Raw genomic sequence first — 10,065 nt, forward strand, 5'->3', positions numbered from 1 at the left:
ATGGCAGCTCTGAGGCCCCTCACAGAGGGGGTGCGGGTAGACAGGTTGCCCAGATGCCCAGCTACCAAGGGGCTGAGATGTAAGTGTGGGGCCTGAGTTCAGAGCTCACATCTTTCCCCACTGCCCCCATGGACCTGGAGCTCAATCAGCACCCCGGAGTCTCTACAAAGACCGGTCCACTCCAGGAGCCAAACCTTCCTTAGAGCAGCCACGGCCCAGGCAGGCCCACCCTGCAGAACCTGCTTCCCCGCTGCTCCCAGGAGGCCCTGGAGGCGCTCAGCACCATCCTCAGGCCAGCTCTGCCCTTCCCAGCAAGCCCCTGAGCCTGTTTCCGGTCTGTAAAATGGTGGACCAGCAGTGTCGCTGCCACCCACAGAATCCCATCTCAATGGTAAACATGAAAAGCGCCAGGCGCGTGACAAAAATGCAAGCGCTATTCTCTCCTCCGCTGTCCTGTTTGTCCATTTCCTCTCCTGCCTGGACTGTAGCTTGGGGCTCTCCTTCTAGAGGTCACCAAAGGTCAATCGCAGTGCTCCAGGGCTCTGCTGGTCATGTCCCTGCTCTGCAGGAGAGCCCTGGTGCCGTGCAGGACTGAGCCGTCCTACGTGACCACTGCACATTAACACACACCATTACTTGCCCTCTTGTGCCAAAGTGGCCATGGGTTTGGGCACCTTTAGCACTTGGGATGGAGGGCCCAGCCTAGAGGGAAGTGATGCTCCCACTACACGGCCATGCGGTAGTGCCTGGGCAGCTGAGCGCACACCCGCCCCGGGGGACACCCAGCTCTGCCCCAGCCCCTCCCGAGGGAGAGAAAGGAAGTGGAAACTCTAATGATTTTGCCTAATTTAGATGGACCTAACCTTCATCTAAAACCTCAAGGGCAAGGAGGGACGGGCATCTAAATTGTCACAGAGCACGCAAGGTTCACCCAGATGGCTTCGGGACCTGTCTCAGAGCTGCGGCCCCTGGTCCAGGAGGGTGGCACAGCACTCATGCTGCTACAGGGCGGCTGCCATCAAGCTCAAGAACGAGGCCTGAGTGGTTTGCTCAGGCGGGAAACCAGCCCAGAGGGTGACACGGGGTGGTTCCAAGGACAGGGCACCCTTTGGGTGCTCTGGTCAGTCACTGCCTCGCTGTTCTCCCCTTGTATCTGGGGGAAAGGCAAAGTCACCCTAGTGACCCCTGGGCCCTGGGTCCCTGGCCCTGGGTTAATCAGGTTGCACGGTGGGGACAACAGTGACATTCATGGATACTGACCAGGGGCTACCATGTCCCAGGCTGGGATCACGGGGTCCTCACGATGGCCCCACGAGGCAGGTGCTGCTAGTAGTTCATGTTACAGAGGAGGAAACGGAAGCACAAAGAGGTTTGCAATGCGCCGAGGACCCTCTCAGCCAGCACCCGGGGCCACGCTCAAGGAAGTCTGGCTTTAGTCCATGCCCTTCCCACGATGTTGTACTGCCCGCCGGGGGTTAGCGATGGCGCGTGCCAGGGTTTGGTGAGCACCACACCCTGCTTTCCCCGCATGAGCTTGTTTAAAGCACTCGGCGATCAGGAGTGCCTGGGTGGCCACGTCTGAATTCTTCTTGCCTCTGTGGTGCATTCCACAAGGGATTCCACGAGGGAGGCAGCATTGTGTCAGTCCTGTGACCGTGTCCCTCCCGTTGGGGAAGTTCTCTCTCTGTCCTTCCCTGGCACAGCTGGGCTCCCTTTGGCCACGCTGTTGGAGAAAGGACAGCTGTCATGGCTGACCCATCTCCCATCACTCCCGGCCTCCAGGGGGAAGTGACAGCCGGGTTCTGTGCGCGCGCGCGTGTGTGTGTGTGTGTGTGTGTGTGCGCGCGCGCGCGCGCGTCACACAGGGTCAGGGAAGACGGTGCCCCCTGGATGCTCCCCACAGGACAGGCAGGACCAACAAGTGCCTCCTCTGGCCTTACTAAAGCAGAGCTCCCTGCTGGAAAGAGGTGGACCTTGGGAGATGGAAGAGAAGGTGCTAAGAGAAAGGCTGCCACGCTTCCTTCCCTGCAGAGGATGCCACACCCGACGCCCCTCTGTGCCTGGGCTGGATAGGGAGGGCAGAGGCATATAGGACAGAGACCTGGTTCTGAATCTCCACTCTTCTGCTCCCTGGCTGTGTGACCTTGAGCAAGTTGTTCAACCTCTCTGATCCTCAGTTTCTCCACCTCAGATTCCTTTAACATAAGCCCCACCTATTTTGCCCAGAGGTTGTGACCATTGAGTGAGATTATGAATATAATATTGAATGTCAACTACAATTGAAAATCTTCTGAAGATTTTTAAAACTGAAGTGCATGGCAGGTAGCAGGAGCTGGATGGATACATGAGTTTGTAGAGGCCCCGCAGGGTTCTGATGCTCGGTGCTGGCTCTCTCAGCTCTGCTTCTCTGCCTTTGCCAAGCCCCACGGCGCCCATTCACAGAGGGGGAAACTGGGTCCACAGATGGTGAGGAGAACTCTGTAGCCCCCCTGCCCTCTGGAGGTTCTAGGAGCCCTCCTGGGACCTCCTTTCTCTGCTCAAGCCTGGGACACACCAGGGCTGCATCCTCTCTCCCTCCCCAAGGGCTGGAGAGAGGATGGTTGCTGAGGGACACCCCACCTCCAACACACCCGAGTGCCTCTCCCTGGAAGCCTCTGCAGGGGTCTGCTCTCTTGACAAGGAGATCCTCTCCAAGGGACCCTCTCCCTCTCCAGCAGCCTAAGGTCCAAGCCCCACTCCACCAGGCATTAAACTTCTCTGGACATCAGGTTTCTCCCCTGTTAAAGAACAATAGTAATTTCTACTTCACAGGTTTTTGGAAGTATTAGTTACATAATAATAAATATGAATCAGTAATATTGTAGTATATAAAATGCCTGGCTTATGCTAGATGCTCAGTAAATGGGAATTTCTCTTATTTATTCGTTTGTTTAATGAATGGCCCTGTGCTAGGCCCAGGTGCTGTGCAGGCACTAGGACACAGCACTGAAGCAGAAAGGCAAAGGTTGGCCCGTGGACCCACCACCCAGGTGTCTCCCCTCTCCCGTGTGAGTCTGGCCAGACCATGCCAGTCACTGTGTTGGGGCCTCGGGCCTCCATTTCTCCATCCAATGAAAACCCAGCATCACTACGAACAGGGCAGCGGTAATTGAGCCTGATCCGAAACAGGTTATTCTAAAACACTGCAGATCATATCTCATTATTGAGTACTGAAACCACTTACTAAATTGCAAACATGTTTTTATTTCTTTTTTCCCTTATTTTGCAAATATATTTTTAACTTAAAGAATAGAATAGAATAGAATAGAATAGAATAGAATAGAATAGAATAGGGATATCAGACAATACATATAAGCAGGGTACATTTTGCTCCATGTGCTGTGCCGTGATGTAAATATATTTCTTACTGGGTGTTCAGAGATAACTAAACAAGTGTGAAACCTCTGCCCTGGGGAGACGTGTAGAGAAAGGGCACCTCTTGCTGCCCAGCACTTGCAGCTGAAACAGGGCCTCCTTCCGGTCCAGTGGCCTCGGCTGGGGAGCCCAGGACCCGGTGAGTCAGTGGCTCTGAGCATCTGGAGCATCGGTTGCTCCGGGACCAACTGCACGATGACTTCTTTCCTCTCTAGTCTGGGGAGCAGTCCACTCTGGGGGTGGGGCGGAGCCCAGGTTATTTATTTTTAAAATATATTTTTATTGATTTCAGAGAGGAAGGGAGAGGGAGAGAGAGAGGGAAACATCAATGATGAGAGAGAATCATTGGTCGGCTGCCTCCTGCACCCCCGGGCATGTGTCCTGGCCGGGAATCGAACCATGACCTCCTGGTTCAATGGTTGATGCTCACCCCTGAGGCATGCCAGCTGGGCCAGGTTACTTTTATTGTCCCCATTTCATAGGTGCAGGTAGAGGCTCAGTGACTTGCCCAAGATGGCGCTGCCTGGGAAGCAGGACTTCAGCAGGTCTCCCATCTCATTTCAGTCGTACTGTTTTCAGAATCCAAGGCAATATATTCTGGGAAATGTGGAAGGGATAAAGGAATAAAGGAATGAATGAATGAATGTGGTTGCAGAAGCTGGGCTAAAGCTCTCTCCTTGATTCTATAGCAACAGTTCTCAGCCAGGGGTGATTTTGCCCTGGGGCACTTTGGACATGGCCCCTGGACCGTGGTTGGGTCTAACAAGAAGGCCAAGGGGTCAAAGGGCTGAGGAACAAAACCATCCCTGCCAGTCTGTCCCTGTCTTGTTCCCCAGCTTTTTGCCTCTGAGACAATTCCCCTTCGACCCTCCTGGGCAGTAGATGTGAATGGTACTCACCCAGCTCTGGGGGCCTGAGGAAGGTGAGGGCAAGGCTCCTGAGGGTCGGCTCTTTTCTGCCCCTACTTTTACCTTCGATGCCAGTGTAGTTGCTCCTGTAGAGGTAAGTCAGGCACCTCTGAGCCCACAGAAGGACTGAGGTCCCTTGGCCAAGGGGCATCCAGCCACTGAGGCGCCTGCCAGAGCAGGGCCGAGAAGCGGGGCAGTGCCAGGCCTCAGCTCCTCCTGGTAGAGGGCATGCCTGGAGCAGGTAAAGGCCGAGTCCATCCACCTGGCCGCCAGGAGCTCCACGGGTTGTCCTGCAGCGCCTGGCCACCAGGAATGGTCAGAAGCAGCATGAAGAGCTGCTAAGAGCCCATGTGCAGTGAGGCCACTGCCGAATAGCCTTCCGGAGCCACTACAAGTGCCTCTGGGCACCGAACCCCAACTTGCCCTGACGCCGTCAATAGCAGCAAATCCACCAGAGCTGCAAAGCAGGGCATTTGCCCAGAGAGCCAGCCCCCACGCTCAGGTCTCCATGCCTTACTTACGCACTTTCTTCCTGTGACTGGGCGCCCCCCAGGTGTGAGAGGCCAGGTGCCAGCGCTGTCCTGTCCTGAGGAGCCCTCACGTGGATCAGGCCCAGTGCTTGCTGCGTGGGCTCCCTGGCCTCTAACCGCGGACACAGCCCATGTCTGGGCAATGCTCAGAGGCTCTTGAGGAAACGTCCCCTCCAGGCACAGCAGACCAGACCAGTGACCAGGCCAGACCAGTGACCAGGCCAGATGTGGGAGTGAGGCTGGGCTCAGCCCAGAAAAAAAACTCTCAGCTGCTGAGCTCTCTCCCAGGGCCAGCAGGACGCCCACAGCAGCTGTGACTACCGCTCCCAGCCAGCTCCATGAGGCCAGCAAGCCCATGCAAGCTGGTTTCTTCAGCCACATTCCCGGGAATGTCCGGGATTCCGACGTGTGCCAGGCCTGGGCTCCTGCACAGGTAGCCTCGGTTTCCTCAGCTGTAAGATGAGCAGAGAGGCCTCCCCTGCTGTTTCAGCAAGGAAGGGGTGAGAACAGGCACCCACAGCAGGGGCTGAGGCCTGCCACCCACATGCTCCCTCCTTTGAAGGACCCCAACTGAGGACACAGACAAGGACATTGTCCCTGAAACAGCAAGCAGAAGGGCTGTGGGCAATTGCACAGAGAGGTCAAGAGCTTGGCCTACGACTGACCATCAGGGCAGGGGTCCAGGGCAAGCCAGATGTGGGTGGGTGTGGTGGTGGAGGCCGTGCACGGGAGGTCTGCATAGTCACCGGCTGGAACGGGCCATCTGTCACAGCTCACTACCCTGCGCCACTCCTCAAGGCACGCCTTAGTCAATGACTCAAAAACCACCCAGAAAGAGGAGTGAGAGAAATCAATTCCAATTTCTGAGGGCCTCTGGGTGTGATAAAGCCAACCCCTGTCATCTCTGCTGGCTTCCTGCTCTCCCTTTCCTGAGAAGTGGAAACACCATTCAATTAAGGTAATTAAATTCACCCAAAGAGCTTGGGCTCAAAAACCACACCACAGGCAAGTGGTCAAACCAGGAGCAGAGCAAACCCCAGTGGCTTCCTGTGCAGGCCACAGGGAGGCTGAACCACCTCCTTCAGCACTCGAGAGCGTCCCTCCCGCTCTGCACCCGCCACCGGGGCCTCCCCACACGCCCCTCCCCACAGGAGGGCCCTGGGCTAACCGGCCTAAGCGTCAGAGAAAAACTGAGCTGAGATGTTGGGACGTGAATAGACATAAAGGCCCTCCTTGCCTCCACGCACCCTCACCTATCCTCAATCCTCCCTTGAACTCCGACCCGCGAGCCCAAGACACACCCCTGTGCATCTGAGCCGTGACGTGGTCAGGGTTGCACCCTGAACAAGGTGCAGGGTGGTCAGGTGAATCCCAGCCCAGTTCTCTCTTTGATGCTGTGTAACACTGAGCCCTAGTCCACACCGCTCAGTGCTTTGACTTATCCACCTAGAAAATGGTGATAATACGGCCTGGTTACCCCCCTTGTGGGGGTCATGGGAACTAAACAAGAGAATGGGTGCTGAGGTGCACGGTGCCCTGCAAACGAGCTGTCCTAGGGGGCACTCACTGTATTGCCCGCCCCCACTGGGATCCATCTTGGGTCCTAAAAGTTGGTGAGGACCCCAGGTTGTCAGATAAAACAGGACCTTCAGCAAAATTTGAATTTCAGATGAACAATGAATGCCTGTTTTTAGTTTAAGTGTGGGATGATTAATTCTATAGATAACTCTGATGAAAAGTATAGTCAAATGTTGCATGGGACGCATACTAAAAAAGTGTTTATGGACACAGAACATTCTCTTCCCCTCTCTGAGGCCCCACCATGTCATCTCGGAAATGGAGCAGACAGTGCAGTTCCCATGGATGACTATAGGACTGGAGCTGGGGCCTCCGGGTCACCCCCAGGACTGGTTCGTGGGCCTGTCACACGTCCTCAGTCACGGGGCTGGGCTGAGGCGTCATATGTGGAGAGCTGGGTCAGGGCTCCTAGGGGGTGACACGGACAAGTCCCCTCTCCTGGCCACTTCCTGTCCTCACAGCTGGGGCAGATCAGCAGGTGTGGTCTGTGGGGCTGGCAGCCTGGGCTTCTGAGGGCCAGGAGCCCCATGGGCAACACGGAGAACTCGGGCAGCAGAGCTCCCGCCTCCGTTTGCGCACTGCACACTTGCAGCAAGCCTGTCACCACCTCCCGGGGCCCGAGAAGGGCACTCAACAAGGGCAGCTGAAACATTGATCAGTGACCTCCACGCAGCAGCATCCTGTCCGTCAAAGACCAACATGGCAGGAACCTCACTCCCAGGAGCTCAAAGCCTTGTTAGAAAGACAGAGTCACAGCAGACACCAGGGAATAAAGGAACACAAGTGATTTGAAAAGATAATTCTCCTGGGAATAGGAGGACTGAGGAGGCCGTGCTCAGCACCTGGTGACGGGCAACAGAGAGAGACAGAGGGACCGCCACCTCAAGGAGCCTGCGGGACCACCTGGGCCTATAGCTCCCTCCCCAGTGCACCACAGGCTGGAGGGAGGGGGTGGGGCGACCTCCAGCTCCCTCACTACGAGTTCTTTGGGGGTCACACAGAGGCATTTGTAAGGGACCAGAGAGAGCAAGCATTGTTTCTGCAAAGTGCAGTATATTCCAGCCCATGATAGTTCAACAGTATCGGCAACATGACGCGGGAAAAAGCATCACGTGAGAAGACATTTGGAAGAGTTAGAATTTAGTAGTGACCATGCAAAAGATATTTCATTGCTCGTCATGAGAAACCGTTGATTCAGGGGGGTGCTCGCTCCGATTTGGCTTGTTTGACACATCCTGATTCAAATAGACAGCCCTGGCAATGAGGAGGAGACCATGAGGAAGGCCTTGTGGAAGCCCTGACGGTCTGCCTTTAGGATGCGTGCGGTGGATTCATTTTAATTAGTTTACACTTCATTCTCTGCACTCTTAAAACTCTCCTGGGCAGCTTTTTGGTTCTTTTAGCTGTAAAATAGATAGTGAAGCCTCCTGCCAACAATAAATCGAACACTGTGCTACTGCGTGACGAGTGGATTAAAATTCGGCGGCTCTGATTTCCTCCATTGCAAAGCCTGCGTCATTAATTCACATGGGAGAGAAAGGGCCTGTGGTCAGGTCCGACTAGCAAAGCAATGCGCAGCCGGGCCAATCATATTAGAAGTCCCAGGGGCTTACAACAGGCTCCTGGAGATTTTTGGACCACAGACAAGTGAATGAATATTGGAAGGAATATAAGTTGGTCTCATAATGGTTTTCACCGAAAATGACTATGCTTGGAATTTTGTTGAGTTCAAGTGCAGATTTTTTTTAAAATGAAGGCCAAGTGCATGGCTGCTATTTAAAGATATCTTTTGCACTGAACATGTGCTTGGCCTTTTGGTCACTTGGGTTCCACTGAAATTATGTTTCCTCTTTTTTCTAGATGGGCAGTGAGGACAGCAAACATAAGCATGAGAAGAAGTTTTAAAACTACGGATCCCAAAACCCAGCAAGGCAGCACCGGCAGTCCTCACTGCCGTGACAGGTATGGAACCGATGGAACCGCCAGCTCAAGAGCCAGCGCCTAGAAGCACCTTTAGTTGTTAGGGGGGTCGGGGGGGGCGGGTGGTGAGGCCAACCATGGGACTAAACCCAGGTGAATCAGATCGGGACTGAAGAAATGATCTGAGTGAAGTTCTCAACGGGGGTGGGTCTCCTCCTGCCTGAGGCAGAGGAATGGGTCATTTTCTGAGTCCTCTAATCAGTGAGCTTCCCTCATTCCTACGACTCAAACCCAAAGGCAGCTAGGGTTTGTGGCCACCCACAGCAGAAACAGACACTGGACAAATTCAGCAGAACGGGTGACTACTGAACGGAAATGGGAGCCCTTATAGACTCAAGGTGAAGGTTCAGTTCCAGGCGGGGGAAGGGCAAACAGGGTTCTGACGCTGCACAGGACGCCCGAGCACATTCCCATCCTGCAGCTCCAGGACAATGCACAGTGGGCTAAGCTGGTCTCACCCTGCACGGGCCCAGCGAGGTCTCAGCAGGCGCCTTGACGCTCAGCCCCACCAAGACTGAACACGTAGAGGGAGGGACTTCCGACACATGCTACGGCATGGTTGAGCCTTGAGGACATTATGCTGAGGGAAATAAGCCAGTCACAAAAGCACAAATATTGTATGATTTCACTATATGAGGTACCTAGAGTAACCACGTTCATAGAGGCAGAGCGTGGCTGCAGGGGCTGGTAGGAAGGGAGAATAGGGAGTTGTTGTTTAATGGGTACAGAGTTTAGTTTTGCAAGATAAAAAAGTTCTAAAGATGAATGGTGGTAATGTTTGCACAACAATATGAATGTGCTTAACACTACTGAACTATACACTTAAAAATTGTTAAGATGGTAAATTTTATGTTATAGATATTTCACCACGATTTTAAAATAAAGAAGAGCTGTGGCTAGTATAGTTCAATTGGCAGATCAAAAGGTGACAGGTTCAATTTCCAGTCAGGGCATATACCCGGGTTGTGGGTTCGATCCCCAGTTGGGGCAGGGGTGGAAGGCAATGGCAATGGATCTCTCTCTCTCTCTCTCTCTCTCTCTCTCTCTCTCTCTCTCCTTCCCCTCTCTAACATTAAAAAAAGAAGGAGAGAATGTAATGAAGGGACAGAATTAGGGAGATCCAGGATGTGGAGTCGCTGAATCAGTGTGAAGCCAACCTCTGCAGCCCCAGTGGGGAGGGCAGCAGGCTCCTCCATTGGCCACACCAAGGGCAAGGCAGAGAGTGAGGGAGCCAGAAGTCAGCTCTGGAGGACTGGGCCCTCTTGGGCAGCTGTGGGACAAGGTCAAGCAGCGAAAAGACAGCTTACTGGCTCCTAAGCTCCATCTTACCTCTAATGATGGAATAGGCATCAAAGAAGTGAATTTAATTTTAGGTTGTGCTCCCTGCAACCAAGGAAATAAGCCAGCCACTGTGCGAGACAGTGAGAAGGGATACCCCGTGGATGGCCAGAGAAGATACCTCTACTGCCTGGAGCCGGTCCATCCTTGCTGTTTCAAGGGAGCTGGCATATATGGCATACTGTTCTTACTATGTTTGCTCACCTTCTTGGCACTATGTGTTTTAACCAAGGTCACCTCTCTGAGAAAGGTTGTTTCCCCAGGTAGGGATTTTCCCCTGAAGTTAGGGAGGGAATAAAACCCCTTAACTAAGTGCC

The 10,065-nt window shown here is 53.9% G+C and overlaps 1 protein-coding gene across 1 annotated transcript in view; it reads left to right on the forward strand.

Moving 5' to 3' along the window:
* Positions 1–8,294: 8,294 nt before the first annotated feature.
* LOC102773024 (chromosome unknown open reading frame, human C10orf71) overlaps positions 8,295–10,065 on the forward strand; it is a 9,162-nt gene continuing 7,391 nt past the window's right edge. Inside the window, 1 exon segment of the mRNA XM_015559662.1 lies at positions 8,295–8,392. The gene's annotated coding sequence lies outside the window, so the exon portion shown is untranslated.

The sequence above is a fragment of the Myotis davidii genome, unplaced genomic scaffold (genome assembly GCF_000327345.1).
Source record: "Myotis davidii unplaced genomic scaffold, ASM32734v1 scaffold854, whole genome shotgun sequence".
Taxonomy (NCBI): Eukaryota; Metazoa; Chordata; class Mammalia; order Chiroptera; family Vespertilionidae; genus Myotis; species Myotis davidii.